Source organism: Rana temporaria, chromosome 2 (genome assembly GCF_905171775.1).
Source record: "Rana temporaria chromosome 2, aRanTem1.1, whole genome shotgun sequence".
NCBI lineage: Eukaryota > Metazoa > Chordata > Amphibia > Anura > Ranidae > Rana > Rana temporaria.
This window is the reverse complement of record NC_053490.1, coordinates 405,352,841-405,359,790: the sequence shown is the minus strand read 5'-3', so window position 1 is coordinate 405,359,790 and position 6,950 is coordinate 405,352,841.

The following is a 6,950-nucleotide window of genomic DNA, read 5'->3' as shown; positions in this document are numbered from 1 at the left end:
CCACATTTGTAGGTGCCTCGGGGTGATGTGTCGGTCATGTGTTGTGTGGTGTAGTGACTTTGAGTCAGTCGATCCCTCAATGAACTGGCTCGACGAAACACCATCTCAGGTTTTTGTTTAACATATTTCTTTAGGATATTATCCTCGGCAATAATATGCCAATGGGTTTGTAATATGTTGCGCAGTTCATTGTGGTTGGCCGAATAGGTTGTAATGAATCGTACTGACTCGTGAGAACCTTTCTTAATATTCTTGGAAGGATCGTATAGTAGGGAATGCCTAGATCGAAGGCATGCCCTGTTATAGGCCTTCTTTAGATTAGTGTGGGTGTAGCCACGAGCTAGGAGACGGTCGCGTAGTTCATCTGCCTGTCTCTTAAAATCCATTGACAATGTGCAATTTATACGTAGCCGCAAAAATTTGGGCAAAGGGGATGCTTCGAATAAGCGGTTTTGGGTGGGCACTGGAAGCGTATAATAAGGTGTTACCCGCTGTAGGTTTTCTATATAAATCCGTGTAGAGTATGCCATTGGCCTGTTTAATGACAGTCAGGTCCAAGAAGGGGACCCGACTCTCATCAAACACAACCGTAAATTTCAAGTTAAACTCGTTTACATTAAGCGTCTGTTCAAATTCAAGTAATAGTTCACTTGAACCTGTCCAAATAATGAACAGGTCGTCTATGAATCGATACCATAACAAGATCTTATCCATAAACCTGCCATGCATATCGCTAGCATTGAGGAATCGCTCCCATGCACCTAAGTATAGATTAGCGTAGGCTGGGGCACAGGAGGTGCCCATCGCCACGCCTTGAGTTTGTAAAAACAGTTCGTCATTAAAAGTAAAATGATTTTTGGTCAGTATAAATAATAACAGCTGTAAGACAAAGTCCATCAGGGGCCAAGAGGTATTATCCTGTTCATGAAGGAATGAGCCAGCCATCCTGACACCCTGCTCGTGGGGGATGCTGGAGTAGAGAGCCTCCACATCCAAAGCCACGAGCAGGGCGCCAGGAGGGACTTGGGTCCCCTCAATGTGTTTCAATAGATCCGACGTATCTCTGATAAAGGACGGAAGACTGATGACATGTGGCATCAGAAAAGCATCAACAAATTTGCTGACGTGGTCTGTGAGCGAACCAATGCCAGAGACAATGGGTCGCCCAGGGGGTCTCTGTAGATTTTTGTGGGTTTTAGGAAGTGCATAGAAAGTAGGAAGACGGGGAAACTTTGGAATAAGGTATTCGAGGGTATCTTTGTCAATAAGACCTTTGTAGTAAGCTTCCGTACACATTGTTTTTAATTCGAAAGAAAAAGAAGAAATTGAAACAGGGGAGATCCGACGGTACCAATGGTGATTGTTGAGTATCGACAGACACATGTCCTGATAGAACGAATGTGTCATCAAGACAATGTTCCCCCCCTTATCCGATTGTTTAATAACAATCTCTGTTTTTTTTGTAACATTTTAAGAGCCTTAGTTTGATTGTCTGTTAGATTAGGAGCAGTTTTTTGCCAATCCTGTCGCTTCAGGTCTCGTATTGTGGCCTGTACGAAGGACCAAATTGAAGGGCAGGTCATTAAGTCCGGGAATGTTTTGGAGGGGAGGCGAAAGGATTTTGGGGGAGGAGGGGGAACAGGGATGGGAAGACAAATAGGTGGAGGTTCATGGCATGAACTGGGGTCTGGGGTCAACAGAAGCTCAGTAGATTCGGGGTTACTCTCGTCATAGAGGAGCATGAGGTCACGGAGCGCACGAAACTCGGCCACCGTGAATTGTTTAGTGCGCTCCGCGAGCTCACGCTCCAATCCTATGCGAGATCGATCACTATCAAAAATGAATTTGTATGTCAAATTTCGAGCGAAGAGATACAAGTCTTTAATTGTGTGTGTTACTTTGAGGGGGTCAAGAGGGCAAAAGCCCAACCCCAATTGTAAAACTGAGGACTGATCCTCAGAAAGTGTATGGGGAGTGAGATTTATAATATTTAGTTGGTTGTTTTGAGGGGAGTGGGTTGCAGTGGGGGTGGTAGGCTTGGAGTGGGTTTGAGTACAAACGTGTCCAAGTTTCCTTGTTGTTGTTGTTTTTTTAGGTCTAAAAAAATGGTCTCATCACTAATTTTGGTGTATCTATTGGTCATTAAGGTAGTGTTCAATACTTTGGGGATAGCACCATGTAATGACGTTGATATTGCTAGGTTGTCTGTGGGTAGATTGGTATCAACTAAGTCACCAGCTGTAGGTATGGGTTTTTGAGTATTTTTTAGAGCTTTTTTATCTTTTTTATCTTTTTTGGTTAAGGGTGGCTGCGGAGGGGTAACTCCACCATATCTTAATCTCTTACGAGAAGATTGGATCCCTGGTGTGCTAGGGAAGCGTGTGCCACTATTATGTGAAGCCATTGAAGAAGCTGAAGAATCAGACTCAGCTTCAGTATTGGAATTGCCAGGGTGTCTATTGCGGTTAGGGTTTCTCCTACCGTTTGGGCCCGTAGACCATTTATAGGCAAAACCCTCAATGTAAGCAACTTGATCTTTATTGAACTTGGACTGTTTTTTACAGATGATCTCTCTATTTAAAGTTTCCAAGCGGAGTTTTAATTCCTTCCATTTGTCGGCAAATATTTGATTGCCATTCAAATGTAGAAATTGTGTATTAGTAGCTTCAATTTCTTTATCCAAGTTGATCATATCTTGACTGTACTGTACCACCAAATTTTTCATTAGTTCAGTGCTACAATTCAGCAAGACTTTTTCCCAGTTCTTTTTAAATACAGGTGTGGGATCTTTGATAGTGGGGAAAATTTGTACTCGCAAACCAATGGGGGAAACAGTAGTTTTGTAAATGTAGTTTTATTAATGATAAGATTGATTCATTTATTTGAAAAGCTATTGGTCTTATTAGCCCATTTTAATGTGTTTCTAAATTATTGTTCCTTTTTATAATATGAATTGATTTTTGACATGCATTTAAACTAACAATTTTCTTAATGTAAGATTTTTGCCTTTGTTGAACAAAATAATTTCCATAATAGTTGCAAAAGCAAATTGTTTCAAAAATGAGCCAAACGAAATAAACATAGCTGTTTTATGCACCTTTACCCTTACCAAAGCCTCATATCTTTGACAGTATTACACTGATTTACTAAACACAAGTTCTTGTCCAGCAATTTTTTGGATGCACTGACTTCCTGCATTCAATCCCCCAGTGAGTTTATGTTCCCTGCATGTCCAAAAGAAAGAATTTTACATTTTCAGGGAAAGAATAAATCATGTAAGCTTTGTTTTTGTAGGGCAAATAAACATAAAATAAAAGTTGCCTTATATATATATAAAAAAGAGAAAACTTCCCATTGCCAGTACCATAGTTTTAAATTATGCTGCTCTATGTGCTTGCAAATATACTATTATTGCAAACGTATTTCAGCTTTTTCACGATTGTAACATTTTATTTGCAGATAGCAGAATTAGAATGCCTTACTAAAGAATGCTATTTGCATGTGCTTGGAGATAAAATTGGAAGGTACAAGGCCCCAATTAAGAGCCTCCAGAGAAAGAGTATATTTTACTCAAGAGCCCTGTAACCAGTGGCGGCAGGTGGATTCTGCTTTTGGAGGGGAAGCAAACAAAGAACACCTCCCCGGTGGCGTGGAACGGCACTGAAATAGCACCCCCTGAGTGGTCCGGCACTCACCCGCGGGGCTATGGTGTCCTCTCCTCCCCTCCTGGAGTGTGGGCTCTGGTGTCCACTCCTCCAGCTTCCTCCGTCATGTCTCCTCTTCCGCCAAAGTGGTCGGCATCCAATAGGATCGCCTGGCGCTTTGGCTAATCGGGAAGCAGGTCTCACTGACCTGCCTCCTGATTGGCGGGGAGGAACTTTTGTGTGAAAATAGTGAAAATTAATTTGCTATGGTCACACAACTGAGTGGCCTTGGATCTCAATGCTCTGCCCTCCGAGGCCACCCTTTTTTGAAGCCTATTAGAGCCTATTAGAGCCTATTATAATATAATAAATAAATATAAACAAATAATATAATAATAATACAAATTATTACTTTTAATTTTTTGATGACAAATTTTCCCACAAATCACTATTGCTCAATTCTGCAAGTGATTCTAATTTATTATTACTGTTTTTTAGCTGCTCTAAAACCACTTTTGACATAAAGGGACACTTTTGGTTGCTATGGACAATCTCCAGTTTCCAGGCAGAAAGAACAGTTTTTATTATATAAAAGTGCATGTAGGACACTGGGCAGACCACTAGGGACAAAGGAGGTGTGTATTTTTTACATACAGTACTGTAATCTATAAAATTACAGTATACTGTATGTATTGTGTTTATTTACTTTTTTAAATTTGGCGCCGATCTCTGCCCCTGTGCGTCGTAACTGGGGCAGGGAACGGAGCTCGGCGGCACTCGGCACTGTGAATCGAGTGAGGAGGACACAGCTCGATCACACAGCGGGGAGGCATCGCAGGATCCAGGGACAAGGTAAGTAACTGCATGTGGACACTGCGAGGTGATCCCGAGTCTGGCTCGGGGTTACCGCTTTTGGTCTTGAAATTCCACCCCGAGCCAGACTCGGGAAGTGTACATTTCAGTAAAAACACATTAAAAGGTAATTTTAGGGGGCACAAAAATGCAACAAATTACCCAATGTTTTGGTAAAATATAAAAGCCGAGGTTGCACCGGGTAAATAGTTACCCAACATATCAAACCATAAATTTGCATCCACCCATGAAATGGTGACAAACTTAAGTACTCTATATTTTCTATAGGTGGTGCTTTAAAAGCCCCCTATAGGTCATCAGTTTAGTGTCTGGTGCTAGAATCTTTGCTCTCATTCCAGCGTGCATGGCGATATGTAACATATGTATTGCAATCAATGTTTTCAGGCATATATGTACTAATATATGTGAAAAGGGTGTGCTAAATTTTTTGGAGGGAGGATTTTATGCGCTTGGGTGTAACTTTAGCTTGGGATACATGCTGGGGTGTGCATGTGGGGTATGGGGAGCATGTGGGCGGCAGCCCAGGAGCCAGAAAGAAATTTATTGGGGGGGCGTGTCCGGACGTACAACAGGGAGGATGTGTGGATGCTGAGCTCCACACAGGCAGATTTGATCCACTGCCATCCTAGCCCCGTTTCTGTTTTTTTGGATCCCATCTCTGCAGCATCTACTTTGGAACACCTTCTGCTCCTACCCCAGCAATTTTTTTCGACATCTTTGGGCAAAACATACCCCTGCAGTGAGGTCCGATCCCTGCTGTCGCCGCCGCCATCTTGCGGCCTATACATCCGAAGCGCTCCGTTCCTGCCTCCTGTGATCCGGGCATCGGAAAGGTTCCTCTACGCACCCCACTGGCTGTTACACCCCCGGAGGACTCGGTCTGCCCGCTTTGGTGTGGATATACTCCTGGGGGCCCTGACGTGGATTGCGGAGCTCCGCAGCGCCATTTTGCGGCCTGCAGTCCGGACCCTTTGCATCTCTGTGACACAGTGAGTACCAGGGCCCCAGCCTCCCACCCCTCCAGATTGCCTTACCGAGCTGTGCCCGACTAGCAGCCAGCTGTGGGGTCCCGATCGCGGCTCGAGAGGGGAGTACTGGGCCTACACAGACACAAAGCTCACTTGTCTGGCCCTCGATCTCAGGAAAGTCTGCGGCTTTGGCCTTCTGCTGGAAGTCGGCGGCCATCTTGCTGCTCCAGGTACCCCCAGCCTCTTACATCAATCCAAATACTTCACCTTCTTTGCCTTAATCAAGCTCATTGTCTTGCTGGACCAATTTCTATGTTATTACTTGATTCATTTGCAGAAATACTGACACCTATCCCACTTGTTATGTAGTCTGCTGCTTAAATGAGCTCAGGGATCCATCTGCACACCGAGACCCCCACAATGCTATCCTAACTACCTACAGCTTCGGGGGTAAGCATCTTCCTTTATTCCATTTCTTTGACACCCCATGGGCAAAGTTGGCCAGCAGCAGCGATATTATAAACCTTTGTTTGGGCACTGTACAGGATCAAACATGGAACGTTTTGTCACTAGGTCGCAAGCTGCGACCTCTAGTCATACCGTAGATCCCTTTGCCACAATGGATCCAACCCTGGTCTCGGAACCTGTTCACAATTCTCAGCTGTTCTCCACCCAGGGCCCTGACTCCGATTCCCCTTCCCCGCACAAAGTCCTCACCCTGGATATTCTACATGCTAAGCTTGATGCCAAACTGCAACTATTGCTCCGGCAGATTACAAGTAACGTTTCGGCTGAGGTGAGCAAGCTGGCTTCAGAACTCAGAGGAGAGATTAATCAAATTGGAGAACGTACAGACACCCTTGAAAACAAATTTAATGAGATGATCAACTACGTAAAAGCCATAGAGGAGGAAAACCTCAATCTCCGCCTTTCAGTCTCCCAGCTACAACTGCAACAGGAGGACCTGGAGAACAGGGAAAGACGGCAGAACCTGCGCTTCAGGGGTATCCCGGAAACAGTGAGTGACTCTGAATTACGTGCATACCTCCTGGGTCTTTTCAATGTTACGGCCCCCACTGTGGTGGACATAGACTGGCGCCTAGATAGAGCTCACCGATCTCTGGGACCTAAACCTCCGGCTGGAGCTAGGCCTAGAGATGTCATAGTGAGGTTTCATTTTTTTTAAAACAAAGAGGCGTTGTCCCAAATTACATATAAAGGGGCAAAACTGCAGATTTTCAGCGTTCTATCTCCCATTACCCTTGCTAAGCGTAGATCGCTGCGCCCAATCACATCACACCTTCAACATCATAAGGTCCCATATTATTGGGGATTCCCCTTCCGCCTCGTTGTATCCAAAGATGGAGTTCAGCATACCCTGCGTGACCTGCAGGAGAGTGAAGCGTTTTTGAAAAGTCTTGGCCTGCCTTCTCTTCCGGAAGACGACTTGAATCCTCCCTTCGCC